The following is an 18,147-nucleotide window of genomic DNA, read 5'->3' as shown; positions in this document are numbered from 1 at the left end:
GCTCCCACCTGTAATCCCAGGATTTTGGGAGACTGAGGCAGGTGGATAACAAGGTCAGGAGATTGAGACCACCCTGGCTAACATGGTGAAAACCTGTCTCTATTAAAAATACAAAAAATTAGCTGGGTGTGATGGCGGGTGCCTGTAGTCCCGGCTACTTGGGAGGCTGAGGCAGGAGAATGGTGGGAACCTGGCAGGCGGAGCTTGCAATGAGCTGAGATTGCACCACTGCACTCCAGCCTGGGTGACAGAGCTAGACTCTGTCTAAAATAAAAAAAAAAATAAAAATAAAAGGCACACAGAGGCTGAAAATGAAAGGATGAAAAAAGATACTCCACGCAAATGGACACTGGAAGCCATAAGAGAGAAGGAATAGCTATGCTTATTTCAGATAAAAAAGATTTTATGTCAAAAACAGAAAACAAAAGCAAAAGAAGGCCACTATATAATGATGAAGAGGTCAATATGGGAGGATGGTATAATATTGTCAATGTATATGCACCAAACACTGGAGCACATATGTATATAAAGCCAGTATTAACAGACATAAAGGGAGTGATTGATTGCAATACAATAATGGTAGGGGACTTCAACACACCACTTTTAGCAATGAACAGATCATTCAGATAAAATATCAAGAAAAATATTGTAGATAAACTTGACTCTAGACCAAACAGACCTAACAGACATTTAAAAAACATTCACCTAATGGCTGCAGAAGAGACATTGTTCTTAACAGCACATGGAACATTCTTCAGGATAGGCCACATGTTAGGCCACAAAACAAGACTTAACACATTTTTTTAAAAAACAAAAGTGGCTGGGCATGATGGCTCACATCTGTAATCCCAGAACGTTGGGAGGTTGAGGTGGGTGGATCATGAGGTCAGGAGATCGAGACCATCCTGGCCAACATGGTGAAACCCTGTCTCTACTAAAAATCCAAAAATTAGCTGGGTGTGATGGCATGTGCCTGTAATCCCAGCTACTTGGGAGGCTGAGGCATGAGAATTGCTTGAACCCAGGAGGTGGAGGTTGCAGTGAGCCGAGATTGTGCCATTGCACTCCAGCCTGGCGACAGAGTGAGACTCTGTCTCAAAAAAAAAAAAAGGCATATCATATAAAGTATCTTTTCAGACAGCAATAGAATAAAACAAGAACTGCATAACAAGGGGAGCTTTGGAAACTGTACAAATATGTAGTAATTAAACAACATACTCATGAGCAACTAATGAAGCAATTCAAAATTAAAAGGGAAATTTAAAGATTTCATGAAGCAAATGAAAATGGAAACACAACATACTGAAAACTATGGGGTACAGCAAAAGCAGTTCGAAGAGGGACATCTATAGCAATAAATGCTCCTGTAAAAAAAGGCCTCAAATAAACATCTTGACATTATACCTCAAGGAACCAGAAGAACAATCGAAACCCAAAATAAGTAAAAGAAAAAAAAAAACAAATAAATGAAATAGACTAAAAAATTACAATGATCAGTGAAACAGATGTTTTTTTGAAAGAATAAACAAATGTATATACTTTTAGCTAGACTATGAAAAAGAGAGAAGCTTCAAATAACTAAAATCAGACACACAAAAAGAAACATTCCAACTGATATCACAGAAATATAAAGGATCATGTAACTATTATGAACAAATATATGCAAAGAAATTGGAAAACCTAGAAGAAATCATAAGTTCCTTAACATATACACCTTACTATGATTAAATCATGTAGAAATGAAAAGGCTGAACAAACCAATAATGAGTAACAAGATCAAAACAATAACAAAATTTTTTCCATCCAAGATAACTCCAGGATCTGATGGTTTTACTGCTGAATTGTACCAAACATTTAAGTAATTTATAGCAATTCTACAAAACTCTTCCCAAAAAAAAGGAATAAAAGGAAATATTTCTAAATTCATTTCTCACTCAATTCTTTTTTCCCTCAAGTGAAAGAAGTTTCACTATTCTGTGCTGTATGGGATTACGGGGTAACATGAGCAGCCTCATGGATTCTGCAGCTGACCATTCCAACTCTTTTTTTGGTTTCCAGTGTCTATTTACATGGAGTATCTTTTTTCATGCAAATGAGGTCAGCATTATCCTAATACCAAAACTAGACAAAGAAACAAAATCAACATCGATGACAACCACCAAAGAAAACTAAAGGACAATATCTCTGATGAACATAGATGCAAAAACCTTTCACAAAATATTAGCAAACAATTCAGTAATACATTAAAAATCATTCATCATGATCAGATGGAATTAATTCCAGGAATACAAGAATAATTCAATATACACAAATTAATAAGCATTATACATTATATCAACAGAATGAAGGACAAAAAGCATATGATCATTTCAGTAGGGTTTGAAAAAAGTTTGATAAAACAACAGCCATTCGTGATAAAAACTCTCAACAAGTATAGAAGTAATATACCTTAACATAATAATTGTCATGTATGACAAGCACACAGCTAATATCATACTCAGTAAGGAAAAATTGAAAACCTCCCCACTAAGATCTGGAACAAGACAAAAATGCCCACTTTTCCACTTTTATTTGACATATTACTGGAAGACCTAGCCAGAGCAATTAGCCAAGAGAAAGAAAGAAAGGATATCCCGATAGGAAAGGAAGAAGTCAAGTTATTCTTGTTTGTAGGTGACATGATCTTATATTGAGAAAAACCTAAAGACCAAACCAAAAATCTCTTAGAATTGATGAATGAATTCAGTAATGTTGCAAGATATAAAATCAACAGACAAATATCAGTTGCATTTCTATATGCTGACACATTCAGTTTGAAAAAATATTCAAGAAAGCAATCTCATTTCAAAAGCTACAAAATAAGTAGAATACCAATAAATAAATGTAAAAGGAAGTAAAAAGTCTCTACAAGAAAATCTATAAGACACTGATGAAAGAAATTGAAGAGGACACACACAAAAATGAAAAGCTACCCAAGCTCATGGATTAGAAAAATTAATATTGTTAAAATGTCTATAGTACCTAAAGTGATCTACAGATTCAATATAGCCCCTATAAAAATATCAATGACATTCTTCACAGAAATAGAAAAAAATAATGCTAAAATTTATATGGAACCACAAAAGACCCTGAATAGCTAAACAATCCTGAGCAAAAATAACAAAGCTGAAGGAATCACACTACCTAAATCCAAAATGTACTGCAAAGTTAAAGTAATAAAAAAAGCATGGTGCTGGCATAAAAACAGATTCATAGACTGAAGGAATAAAGCAGAGAGCTCAGAAGTAAATCCATGCACTTATAGCCAACTCATTCTTGACATACATGCCAAGAATATACAATAGGGAAAGGACAACCTCTTTAATAAACGGTACTGAGATAACTAGATATCCATAGGTAGAAGAATTAAACCAGATTCCTGTCTTTCACCATATACAAAAATCATCTCAAAATTGGCTAGAGATTTAAATGTATAACCTGAAACTATAAAACTACTTGGAAGAAAACATTGAATAAATATTATAGGACATTGGTCTGGGCAAAGATTTTTTGGGGTAATAGCTCATGAGCACAGGCGACAAAATAAAAAATACACAAAAGAAATTTGATCAAGCTAAACAGTTTCTGCATAGCAAAGAAAACCATTAATAAAGTGAAGAAATAACCTGCAGAATGAAATAAAATATTTGCAAACTATCTATCTGACAAAAAAATAATATCAGAAATATATAAAGAATTCAAACAACTTAGAAAAAAATAATGCAGTTTAAAATGTGAGCAAAAGGGACCGGATATTTCTCAAAAGAAGACATATAAATATCCAGCAAATGTATGAAAAAGTGTTCAACAACTCTAATCATCAGGAAAATGTAAATCAAAACCACAATGAGATATCACCTCACCCCAGTTAGAATGACTAGTATCGAAAAGACAAGACATAACAAATGCTGGTGAAGATGTGAAGGAAGAATTGTTACACACTGATGATGAAAATGTATACTAGTAAAGCCATTATGAAAAGCAGTATGGAGGTTAAAAAATTAAAAATAGGACTACCATATGATCCAGCAATCCCATTACTGGGTGTATATCCAAAGTATATGAAAGTATGTGATGAGATGTCTGCACCTACATGTTTATTGCCATGCTATCCACAATAGCCAAGATATGGCATCAACCTCTGCCTATCTATGGGTAAATGGATAAAGAAAATGTGATATGTGTGTGTGTTTATATGTGTATTTGTGTACTCAATACTATTAAGTCATAAACCAAAATGAAATTCTGTCATTTGCAGCAACATGGGTAAAACTGGAATAAGCCAGGCACCCAAGGACAAACATTGCTGGTTCTTCTGTGTAGAATCTAAAAAAGTATGTCTCATAAAAGCAGAGTAAATAGTGGTTAACAGAGGCTGGGCAGTGTAAGGGGTAAAGTGATATGAACAGGTTGGCCAACAGGTGCAAATTTACAGTTTCAGAGAAATAATATGTTCTGATACCGTACTACACAGTAAACTAAATAAAGCTAATAAGAATGCACTACATATTTTTAGATAGTTAGAAGAAAGGTTATCACCACAAATAAACTATAAATGTTGGACGGGTATAGTAGCTCTTGCCTGTAATCCCAGCACTTGGGGGGCCAAGGCGGGTGGTTCGCGTGAGGTCAGGAGTTCGAGAAAAAAAAAAAAAGAAAGAAAGAAAGAAGGAAGAAAAGAAAACAAAAATTAGCCACGCATAGTGGTGTGCACCTGTGGTCCCAGTTACTCGGGAGGCTGAGGTGATAGAATCACTTGAGGCTGGGAGGCAGAAATAGCAGTGAATCAAGACCACACCACTGCACTCCAGCCTGGGTGACACAACAAGACTCTGTCTCAAAAAGAAAAGAAAAATAAAAGATAAATGTTTCACATGATGGGTATGCTAATTATTCTGATTTGATCATTTTACAATGCATACATGCACTGAAACATCACACTTTACCCCATACATTTGTACAATTAAAAAAATGGATATATTCATAGGCTTGCTGTTTGACAAAGACCAAAAATAAAAATAAAAAAATGAATTATAACACTCCTGTTTTCTTTTCTATTTATTTTTTCTACATCTCTTTAGTCCCAAATTTTAGTTCATAGGTCAAGGGTGTAAGTAGAATTTAAAATACTTTGCAAATGTTTAAAATGAGGTGGTTAAGTGTTACAGAAAGGCTGATCCATAGATTAACTTCAATCTGAAAAGCAGAAACATTATGTCCATGTTCCTGTAATGATAGAATTTAGTGAGTGGAGACCCAGTTTAGGTTCTCCAGAGAAACAAAACCAAAAAAATGTAATGTAAAACACTTATAAATAATATGCTATTATATATTTATTATAAGGAATTGACTCATGAAACTATGGATGATGAGATGCCCCAAGATCTGCGCTCAGTAAACTAAAGACCAGGAGTGCCAATATTCTAGTTTCAGTTAGAGTCCAAAGGCTTAGGAACCAAGAAAGCTAAATATGTAAACTCTGAGTCTGAGTCCAAAGTTAGGAGGAGACCAATGTTCTATCTTCAACACAGTCAGGCAGAAAGAGAGTTGTCTCTCATTCAGCCGGTTTTTTTTTTTGTTTTTTTTTTTATTATCTAGGTCTTCAACAGATTGGATGAGGCCCGCTCACTGGGGAAGGCATCTGCTTTTCTTAGTCTACCAATTCAAATGTTAATCTTATTCAAAAATACTCTCACAGACACATCCAGCATAATGTGTAACCAAATATCTGAGTAACCCAAGACTTTATGTATAATAAGTTTATACATAAAATTAACCATTGTAAGTCCAATCTTTGTCAACCTGGTAACCATGCCTCTCCTCAAACCATATTTAATCTTTTCATAGAAGGAATAACAAGGGCACAATTGCACCTACATAATACAGCTATCCCGTGTACACATAAAAACAAACTTCTTCTCCTGAAGAGGAGTAAAATTCTTGAAGGATATTTACTCTTGTCCTTGATATTCCATAACTTAAATACCATAATGTAAAATTAGCAATTTTTAAATACTATGAGTCAGTGCTTCTTACGTTCCACAATAGGGAAACAAGAGAGGGAAGAAAACAAAGCAATTTGCTTAACATACACACACACCACAAAATAAGAAGGAATACTTACGACAATTACAGTCTTCATTTCTGTAGCTGGTCATGCTGTCATAGCTGGTATTTATAACTACTTTTTTTGCACCTCCTATTTTGTGTTCCCTTTATCTTCAGCAAGCACCTTAGCTGGTTGTATTTTCTGCTCGGTGAAGTGACACAAACTTTCATTCCTGAAGAGTCTGGACAATTAGTCCTGACTGGAATGGGTTGTTTTAATTTTCCACTGACCTTAATCACAGGACACAGTAATACTAAGAGATGGTATAAGGGATCTGCTGTATTCTTCCTTACTGTGGAGTAGTCATCCAATTTTCCCTTGGTAGTCAGGATCACTCACTCCAGCCAGCAGAGTAACTGCCTTTTCTCCCTGTTGATTCAGAGGCATGAGGACTTCAAAGCACCTGGGCAGCAGCCTTAATGTCCAGTTCAGTGAAATCATTGTTGAATCTCCTGGTGAAAGCATTTCTCTCCTTGGAAATAAGATTTTGGGCCAACTAAGAAAGTGGAAACAGAAAAAAAATTATTACTGGACCATTAAGGGTAGTAATGAATGGTGCCACTTCCATTTTGAGCCCTCAATTCTTGGACCCATAAATTGTGGCTTTTAGAGAAACAACACCATATATTGGACACTGATTCAGAGGATATACTGCCTTCTGTATAACGTTGTTGTAGACATGCAAGTTATTGCCACTTATCTGGTCCTGTAAATGAGTCTTCAAAAGACTTCCACCACTCTATCAATCGAGCTGCATCAGTACGGTGGGCAACATTGTAAAAACCTCTAAATTCAATAAACATTTTCCCATTGCCAAAAGTATTTTGCTGTTAAGTGAGTTCCCTGATCAGAAGTAATGCTGGGCAAAATTCCAGGATGGCCAATTCTATAAGTCCACAGATAACAGGTTTGGCAGAAGCAATTTGCACAGGTAAGACAAATCCATATTCAGAGTAATTGTCTTTTGTAGTAAGAACAAAATGCTCTCTTTTTTATGATGGAAATGGCTCACCCTGTGACAAAATAGCTAGCTGATCTTCCTGGAAAATGGACTGTTTATGGTTGTTCCATGTTTACATTTTGGAAGCATGTACGTTTCTGGTTTCACAGGTTCACAGCTGTAGGTAAATTTTGTCTCAGGATAAATCATACCTCAATTCTCGTTCACATCTGATTTAGGTTATACTTAGATGAGACTTCCACATTTGGACTCTAGAGTCAATGGTGAAATGAATTTACACTCTTGTACCTATTGGGATGAAATGAATGTATTTGGTAAGTGAGAATAAAATAAATTTGAGGGGGCCTGAGGGCAGAATGTTATGGAGAAAATTGTGTCCCCCACAAATTCATATGTTGGGGCCATAACCCTCAATGTGATGATTTTTGGAGATGAGTCCTTTGGTAGATAATTAGGCTTAGATGAGTTCATGACAGTGGTGCCCTCAGGTTAAGATTAGTGCCTTTATAGGAAGAGACACTAGAGCTTGCTTGTGCACGTTCTCTGTTGCTCACTCTCTCTCTACTATGCAGTTACACAGAAAGACTTCCAGCCTCAAGAACTGTGAGAAAATAAATTTATGGTGTTTAAGCTACTACATTTATGGCATCCCAAGCTTACTAAGACAGTGATCAATAGGCTAAAACATGATTATGGCAAAATTCCAGATGTTAGCATTTTCTTATCAAATCAAATAGATATGGTTATGAAAAGAGTATAATTGTCATTTTAACCTATTAGTGTTAATTGGTAGAATAGTTGGGAATATTACATATACTTTTGAATCCAATCTTAATGTGATACAGTAAAATAAAGCATAATTGCTGGACATTAACTAAATTATAAACTTAAGTGCAGGACAGATTATTGAAATGCAGAGAAACACATTTCTGCTAACCTTGGAAATCCATCTCTCACAAACTTATCATCCCTGATTATGCCAAAACATAGTAATGATTTGGCTTTCATCTCATTGGACATCTAGTTTAATCTTAAATTTTAATTATCCACTCTTCACAGATAGATTTCCACCAAGTCTTTACACCTGAATAAATATTATTAGAAGTAGGACACTCAAACTATCTTAGGGAAATTTCTACTTTTAAATACAGAAAATAACTATATTAAAAAGTTTTATTTATTCTTTGTTTCTCAAACTATACTCATCATGTATAAGAATTGTGTTTTAGCTTTATCATTACAAAAAAAGGAAGCACTCTGTTAAACACATTTAGAGTAACCTAATAATAAAAATACATACTATTAAAATATCATATAGTTAAACTCAATTATAATTACATACCATATAACAATGTTTTCATCAATGATGCACCACATATGCAATGATAGTCCCATAAGATTCTACTACTGTATTTTTACTGTACCTTTTATAGGACTGGATATGTTTGGATACACAAATACTCTATGATATTCACACAGTGACAAAACTGCCAGATTGTTCATGCCTCAGAATGTATCTTCATCATTAAGTGACACCTATATATGAATAAACAGTTCAAATTTACTAGCAAGACATTTGATAATATCATGCAATATAAATTAATGAATTAAAAGTGAATTGAAATAAGAGCTAAAGCTTGCATATGTTGAGAGAAAAGTGAATCAGAATGTCCTTAGCAGGTTCTACCTTCTTATTTGTTTTAGGAAGTGCCAGATTAAGAATGAGAAAATATCATCAAAACTGATCTATTAGACATATATAGTAAATATATGCTTTAAAAATTTAGTGTTTTGAAACCAAAACATTTAAAAAAAGAATTCAAAACCTAATACCCTCTTTCAAATGCTCAAATGCTTTCATTTATTCTACAGAAATTTTTTTAAACTTCCTGATCTTAGTCCAGACCCTTACTCTCTCTGATATTTGCAAAAGCTTTGTAGTCAGTTTCATTGTTCAGATCTATTTTTCTTCTTAGACCCTCCTACCTAAGGCCAGACTAATCTGCCAAAATGCAATTAGCAATCATGTCACTAACCTCTTAATAATTTAATACCCAATTACCTACTGAGTCAAGTCTAAATGTTTCTTGATGCTATGCTTTGAATATTTCCTTCAAACGTCAAGTGTTGGAAACTTAAATCCCCAAACCGATATGTTGTTTGGAGGTGACGCCTTCGTAAGATAATTAAAATGAGATAATGCCAGCATGAAGAGGCCCCAGTGATGGGACTGGTGGCTTTATAAAAAGAGGAAGAGAGACCTAGGCTGATGGGCATGCTCTTCCTCATTGGCATGTAATGCTTTCCACCAAGTCATGACTCAGCAAGAAGGTCCTCGCAACATGCCAGCCCCTTAATCTTAAACTTTCCAGCTCTCAGAACCATAAGGAATAAATTTGCTTTTTTTGGTATATTACCCAGCCTCATATTCTGTTATAACAGAAAATGAACTAAGACATTTAACTTTCAAAATATTCTAAAAACTACTCTGATTTTATTTATCCAAAACTTATATCTTTTTAAGCCAACTCCTTCTCTATACATATTACACATCGTGTACTCCCAAGTTCCGTCTTCTGTCACCTGGGATAACTTCCATTTTTTATTCCTATACATATTCTTATTTTCCTTCCAGATCAGCCTTCTATCATTCTGCTTTTAGATTTTTTAACTTCAATTCTACATATTACCTGCATCATATTATTAAGAATTTATTTTTTTATTTTTAAAAGTATGTTTTTTCCTTTCAAGGAATTTACAAACCACTTGATTACAGTTGTATCTCTCCTACAAAAATCCCCTCATCCTACAGAGCCCTTCATGTATAAGAATTGAGGAACTGTTGTTTCTTAGCAAATATTTATTCTTTCTTCAGAAGCTAAGAAGAATGCAAAGACACATAATACAGGAAGTTTCCTTAATTGAATAACAAATGGAAGAAAGAATAAGTATATAACAAGATAGGTGAACACACTTGTAATTCTTAGACCAAATTCTTTTTTTTTTTTTTTTGAGACGGAGTCTTGCTCTGTCACCCAGTCTGGAGTGCAGTGGCGCGATCTCAGCTCACTGCAAGCTCCGCTTCCCGGGTTCACGCCATTCTCCTGCCTCAGCCTCCCAAGTAGCTGGGACTACAGACGCCCGCCACCACACCCGGCTAATTTTTTGTATTTTTAGTAGAGACGGGGTTTCACCGTGTTAGCCGCTATGGTCTCAATCTTCTGACCTTGTGATCCGCCTGCCTCGGCCTCCCAAAGTGCTGGGATTACAGGCTTCAGCCAACGCGCCCGGCGTAGACCAAATTCTTAAATAAGAGCAATTCCGGATAGTAACAAAGACAAACATACAAGTTGGAAAAAGAGAAATAAGAAGATAAATTTATGTTTCTCTATCTTTTGATAATAACTGTGTATATAAAAATAAAGGACCCAGTTTCCAATTAAAAAAAAAAAAACATAGTTCCACTTTATTTGAAATGAAAGTTACATAAAACACAGCACCTGGACAGCCCACTGATAGTAAGAATGTTTAAAGAAGGTGTGTTTTTTAAAAATACTGTCATAACAAAATACCTGAGAGTTGGTATTTTGGGAATTTTTTTCTCACCGTTCTCCAAAATCAAGATGCTGGCTGGTGAGGCTGGGTGATGAGTTGCTTTCTTAGCTTCCACTGTAGTGCCTTATTGCTGCGTCTTCCAGAGGGAAGCAACGTTGTGCCCTCACGTGGAAGATGGTGGAAGGGTAAGAAACTCAAACACTGTGTAAAGTCTCTTTTATAAGGGCCTTAATCCCATTCATGTGAAAGAAGTTATCATGGTCTAATCCCTCTTAAAGGGCCCATTTATTAATATCATTACATTAGCAACAACTACATTTTAGATAGGATATGTTCAAACCATCACAGAAGATAATTCTAATAGTTGTTTACATTACAGTAAATTGGTAAAATTAAATAACATAAATTATTAAAATTAAATTACATTATTGGCTCTATGAACTGCCCACACTGGTTAAAGAAATGGAGTATTTAACATGAAAAAAAAAACGAAGTGGTAATCACTTGAAAAATTCTTTATGACAATTAGAAATATTGAATGTTAGTCAAAAAATACAAAGGTCAAATTATAATAAAAGGCCAATTGTTTTCTTTATAAAAATGAGTTTGTAACTATTGTAAATGTTTAAAAATAGTATAGTCTGCTACAGAATATGATCAGCTTACTGACTGAAAAAATTCAAGCAGTGACACTTTTACTTATTACAAATTTAAATCCCATACGATCTGTAGATTGTGTCCTCCATGAATAGGGCACATAGCAAGTAGTCAAAGAGAAAATTCTAACTCTGCATTGGTGAAAACAGAACCCTTTTATTAAGGATATCAGAATTGAGCTGGGCCTTTTTTGCAAGAAATATTTAAAAGACTTAGTGTGAATAGAACCTTTCTCATATGATGCATTTGTTGAAACTCCTGACAACCCTCAGGAACAGAAGAAAGCAAAGAGGGGGACAGAGAGAGAGAGAGAGAGAGAGGAGAGAGAGAGAGAGAAGAGAGAGAGATATATAGCAACTTTCTTGAGAGTATATAATTAAATATGATAATGTTTTTATTTGGATACTGGTCTGCCAACATTTGAGGCCAAATCTTTAACCTTTACTCTTCACGGTTTACTAGGTTGCATGTATAAATTGTTAATAGGTAAAAAGGAGGTGAGAAAAACAAAGGTAATGAAGAGCTTAGTACAAAAGCAGAGTCCTCTCATTGGAAGAAATTGAGAAAAATAACTGGAAACTATGTTGAAGCCAGATTGCCAGCGTAGAGCAAAATGTCCTAGCACTGCAAATGTCAAAGTTGTTCATTATGCTTAGGAGTTAAGCTGATGTATTTTGCACAGTGTGAAATGTCTGGAGGATTTTCAAAAAAAGTGTTAGGAGCATTAGTTATCCAACTGGGAATTAACAAAGACCAATGTACCATAGGGAAAACTATATCTTAGATAAAGCAAAACTGCATACCAGTGAGCTTTAAATTAAAAAGGTACAATGTGTCCTGCCAACATTTCAAGAATAGGAACAATACAAAACCAGTCTGAACCAAAAGTAAAAGCAAAATGGGAATTTTTAGTTCTTGAATACTAACCTGTGTCCTTGTCCACTGTCCTTGTGCCACTTTTCGTTTTATCAGAATTAATATTCAACTAGTTCCTTTTTCAAGAAGTAGTTTATCCCATTGGTTAATTTCTGCATTCTGCATCAAAAGACTTTGTAATTAAGACTTGCTAAATATGTGACTTTGGACATGTTAAGGAACCTCTCTTAACCCTATTCTTATGTTCAGTTCTTATTTTCTAGATAAGGAAATTCATGTAAATTAATGATTACAGATATCACATAGGTAAAATGCTTAACCAACATTTACCATAATAATGATGATGATTATTTCCTTCTGTTTCTCAGTTTTCATAAGCTCAGCCAAATTAAGAATGTTAACTAATCTATAAATAAGTTTTGATATCAAGAAAAATATATTGACTAAAAATAAATTCTAAGATAAGAATTCCTACCTCAGGAATGAAACATAACTAATCAAAATATTCACTTTCTCATCTTTATCTCCATTTCAAGTTTTTTTTTTTTTTTTGAGATTGAGTCTTGCTCTTGTCCTCCAGGCTGGGTGCAATGGCACAATCTCAGCTCACTGCAACCTCCACTTCCCGGCTTCAAGCAATTCTCCTGCCTCAGCCTCCCAAGTAGCTGAAACTACAGGCGCCCACCACCATGCTCGGCTAATTTTTGTATTTTTAGTAGAGACGGAGTTTCATCATGTTGGCCAGGCTTGTCTCAAACTCCTGACCTCAGGTGATCCACCTGCCTCAGCCTCCCAAAGTGCTAGGGTTACAGGCGTGAGCCACCGTGCCCGGCCCAGTTGTACTTTTGAAAAATCAATGAATTTTTCTGATAGTGTCTTCCTAAAATCTTAGCATAAATAATTTTATCATTTAGCCTCTATGATAAGTAGTCATAAAATAGAAGAGAATATCATCTGTGGTGCAATTTATTATGATTCTAAAATTTAGCATGTTGAAAAGATTTATATACAAGGTCTTAAAAAGTTACTGGGAGGAAAGCGCCAGAATTCAGATCTTCAGATTTCCAGCCCTGTATCTTTCCACTTGGCTGAAACTTTATGATTTTGTCATGGCCAATATGGAAACAAGACCGATGAGGATACAAAAATTCTCTGGGATGTTCGCGCAATTGGAGTAGTTCCAGAACTAATATCTTCAAAAGTTTTTTTCAAAAAAAGACTGGAGACTATATGTAATAAGAAGTATTATTGGGTTGGTGCAAAAGTTATTGCAGTTTTTGCTTTTTTTCTAATATATAGAATTCTAATTTATCAGAATTACTTTAAAATCATCTAACTCAGGATTATCAGTTCAAGGTAGAGAGGCAGCATTGCATTAAATGTAATTGCCAGGGCTCTGAAGGCAGACTGTTTGTGTTTAAGTACTGAGCTGACCTTTTAGAAATTCTGTCACTTTAAGCAAGTTACTTAATCTGTCTAAATCTTAGTGGCCATGTTCAAAAAACATGGCTACCTATCTTGTAGAATTGTTTTCAAGATTTATTTAAATGGTAAAAATAAAGATCCTGACACTGAGTAAGTGCCTAATGAATATTATCTTTTACTGTTAACTATTACTATATTTATTATTGAACACACTTCTTCAAAATGATGACTAAATTATTGCCTCAAGACATTTATTAGTCTTTGCAACAAAGTTTTATAAATAAAATTTGTTTTCAAAACAATTTAATATAACACCAGAGTTTATGTTTCTTTTATTGTCTATTTCCTTCAGTTAGAAGAATACAGTTTTTAAAAAGAGAATTAAAACTGACATAAATTTTACAAAATACATTCCAAAGTTACCTATGATATCTGTAGAGTCATCAATATATGTAAAAAATGCCACTGTTTTCCTAATCAGATTTTTTGCTTACATACTATATTTCTTCAGTGAGTACTTGAAATAAAAATTTAGCTCAATAATAGAAAAAGATTCTAAAGTATAATAGGTACGACCCTCAAAAAAAGAACTCCTATCAAGAATGATGTCTTTTACGTAAAATGTGGGGTCAACATAGATTTCTCAATGGAATCTAAGTACACTAATAAGATATGACAGTAATGAGATCCTTCAATAGTTATTTTAGTAGAAATTTTACTTATTAAATAAAAAAAAAAACAGGCCAGGCACAGTGGCTCACGCCTGTAATCCCAGCACTTTGGGAGGCTGAGGCGGGTGGATCACGAGGTCAGAAGATCGAGACCATCCTGGCTAACACGGAGAAACCCCATCTCTTCTAAAAATATAAAAAAATTAGCTGGGTGTGGTGGTGGGTACCTGTAGTTCCAGCTACTTGGGAGGCTGAGGCAGGAGAATGGCGGGAACCCGGGAGCCAGAGCTTGCAGTGAGCCGAGATCGCACCACTGCACTCCAGCCTGGGCGACAGAGAAAGACTCCATCTCAAAACAAACAAACAAACAAAAAACAGACCAGAGAGAAGCATATCTCTTAACTCTTAGAACAAAACTTTGTTTAAACTATATAGAAAAAGCAAGAATTATGCAAATGATCTTATGGCTTCACCTTAAGGAAGAAATCACCAAAGCTCAGCTTATTTCATAAAAAGATTCAGTTAGACACCAATAATTTTTTAGAAGATGTATCACCAGGGGCCCTGAAAGAGAGTGCTTAGACTAGGAGAAGCTCAGAGGAATTATAGATGATTTAGCAAGCTATTAATATTTACTTAGGTCATTCCTAAGTGACAGAAATATAAGAATTCTTTCTTTAATCTCATTAATATAAGAACTTCTTAAGTGTGAGCAAACTTGGAAGAGTCAGGAATCTTTAGTTGTTGATGTAAAATAACATTAAGGAAACAAGATTGGAAAAAGGTAAAGCAGAAAGTTACCTATGGCTGCATCATATAAAAATTGCACTTAAATCATGCATGTAATTCAGCAAGCTTGCATTTTAAATCGAATCAGAAAATGTGATATCCTTGTTCTTGACGATGTGTTGAATAGAGAGAGGTAACTTTTTGTATTTTTTAGAAATCTGATACTTTACTTAAATTATTTTATCTTTTTAAACTTCACTTTTAACAGTCGGGCTTTAAAAACCACTGGCATATGTAACAAAAAAGAAATAGCAACAACAAAAAAGAAGCATGGGAGTCAGAGACTGTTTTCACATATTAAATAAACTTGGCCCTCAAGATTCAAGTATAGATCTTTTTGAATCAAGTCTCAGGTTATTTCAACCTTATCATTCTGCTTTATTCAAGAGCCCTTGAAGTTTAAAGGTAAAATCAGATTATTATTGACCTAAAAAGCTCTGAAATATAAATATGGCATACTAATACTTTTTTAAAAGTGTTAAAATTGCAGAAACAATTGTCCCATATTTCAATCTTGGTGGCACATAGTAAAGTAGAAGTACCTACATTCTGAGTGACAAAACAAATAAACATCAACAACAACCAAACCCAGAAATGTAATGGGGATATTGTATAAACCAGAGCTAAAGATGCACTGAGTGGGCACTTCGTATATCCTTGGCTGATTTTGGGAACTCCACATGAACAGACCTAAGAGGGCGCAGCGGAAAGGAAAAGCAGAGATAGACCTGAAAATTAGCTGATCACAGGAACACACTCTCCAACTCACATACAGATCTATTGGCATAAAGTGGAAGCTTTACAATCTCAAGATATTTGAGCAAAAACACTGTGCAGACGTTGGCAGACCACTAATCTATTCAGACACTGGGACACTTCTAAATAACCAGCCTAAAAAGATAATTAAGAAAGAAAGATCAGGAATATTAAATACTGCTCACCATGTAAGGAAAGATTAAAGGAAGGTAAGTTACTACAAAAATACAAAAACTCTTAAAATATAAAAAAGAATCTGGAATTGTTATACTGTATTATCTAACTTGTTTAGTTTTTAACAAAAAATGTATGAGATATACAAAGACACTGGAAAGTGTGACCCATACTCAAGAAAAAGCAGTCAACAGAAACTGCCACTGTGTAGGTTCATATGTTGGATTTAGAAGACAAAGAAAGCACTCCTAAAAATATAGTCATGCATCACTTAACTACAAGGATAGGTTCTGAGAAATGCATCTTTAGGAGATTTCATTGTTTGTTGAAGCACCATAAAGTGTCTTTACTCAAACCTAAAAAGTATAACCTGCTACACGTCTAGTCTACCTAGGTTATGTGGTATGACCTGTCACCCCTAGGCTACATATCTGTACTGTAACCTATCATCCCTTAGATACAAACCTGTAGGTAATTATGCTGACTATTTGCATAGCTAAACATTTAAAAAGGCAGAGTAAAAAGACAATACAAAAGGTAAACATGGTACATCTGTGTAGGGCCCTTACCATGAATGGAGCTTACAGGATTTAAAATTGTTATGGGTGTGTCTGCAAGTGAGTGGTAAGTACAGGTGAAGACCTAGAACATGACTGTACACTAATGTAGGCTATATAAATATTGTACACTTATTTTACAGTAAGTATTTTTTCTTTCTTCAATAATAAATTGGCCTTAACTTACTGCAATATTTTTACTTTATATGCCTTTTAATTTTTTTAACTTTCTGAATCTTTTGCAGTAACACTTTGCTTAAAACACTAACACATCATGTAGTTGTACAAAAATATTTTTTTCTTTACATTCTTATTCTAAAAGCTTCCTTTTATTGGTTTTTTTTTAACTTTTAAAAAGGACACAACACTCAAATTAGCCTAGGCCTACACAGTCTCAGAATCATCAATATCATTGTCTTCCATCTCCACATCTTGTCCCACTGGAAGGTTTTCAGGGGAAGTAACACTACTGGAGCTGTAATGTCCTATGGTAACAATGCCTTCTTCTGGATGACTTCCTGAAGAACCTGCCTGAAGCTGGTTTTTAATTTTTAAAAAAATAGGCATAAAAATACACACTACAATAATAATAAGAAGTAAATACATAAACCAATAACATAGTTGTTAAAATTATTATTAAGTATTATACATTGTACTTAATTTTTATGTGCTATACTTTTATACAACTGGCAGTGCAATAGGTTTGTTTACATCAACATCTCCATAAACATATAAGTAATGCGTTGTTCTTTGACATTATGAGGGCTACAAAATCACTAGGCATCAGGAATTTTTCAGGTCCATTTTAATGTTATGGGACTACTATCACATATAAAGTTCATCATTGAACAAAACATTGTTATGTGGTGCATTATTGTATATTAAAAGGATAAAAGAAAACTGTTTAAAGAGTTAAAGGAAAATATGTTTGCAATGATTTTTCCAACAGGGTTTTCAATAAAAAAACGAACTATATTTTAAAACTTCTAGAATTTAAGTATGCAAAAACAAAAATTAAAAACCACTAAATGGGTTCAATAGCAGATCTGAAATGATAGAGGAGTCAATTAATTTGAAAATAGATTTATAAAAATTATCCAATTTAAAAATAGGTCTCAAAAAAGATAAATTAAAAATAAACAGAGTCAATCATGATTATCTCAATAGATGCAGAAAAGGCCTTTGATAAAATTCAACACTGCTTCATGCTAAAGCCCTCTATAAACTCGGTACTGATGGATAGTATCTCAAAATAACAAGAGCTATGTATGACAAACCCACAGTCAATATCATACTGAATGGGCAAAAGCTAGAAGCATTCTCTCTGAAAACCAGCACAAGGATGCCGTCTCTTACCACTCCTATTAAACACAGTATTGGAAGTTCTGGCCAGGGCAATCAGGCAAGAGAAAGAAATAAAGGCTATTCAAATAGCAAGAGAGGAAGTCAAATTGTTTCTGTTTGCATATGACATGATTGTATATTTACAAAACTCCATCATCTCAGCGCAAAATCTCCTTAACCTGGTAACTTCAGCAACGTCTGAGGATACAAAATCAATGTGCAAAAATCACAAGC

This window comes from Gorilla gorilla, chromosome 2, assembly GCF_029281585.2.
Source record: "Gorilla gorilla gorilla isolate KB3781 chromosome 2, NHGRI_mGorGor1-v2.1_pri, whole genome shotgun sequence".
NCBI lineage: Eukaryota > Metazoa > Chordata > Mammalia > Primates > Hominidae > Gorilla > Gorilla gorilla.
The sequence above is the reverse complement of the archived record's forward strand: the minus strand, read 5'-3'. Positions refer to the sequence as shown.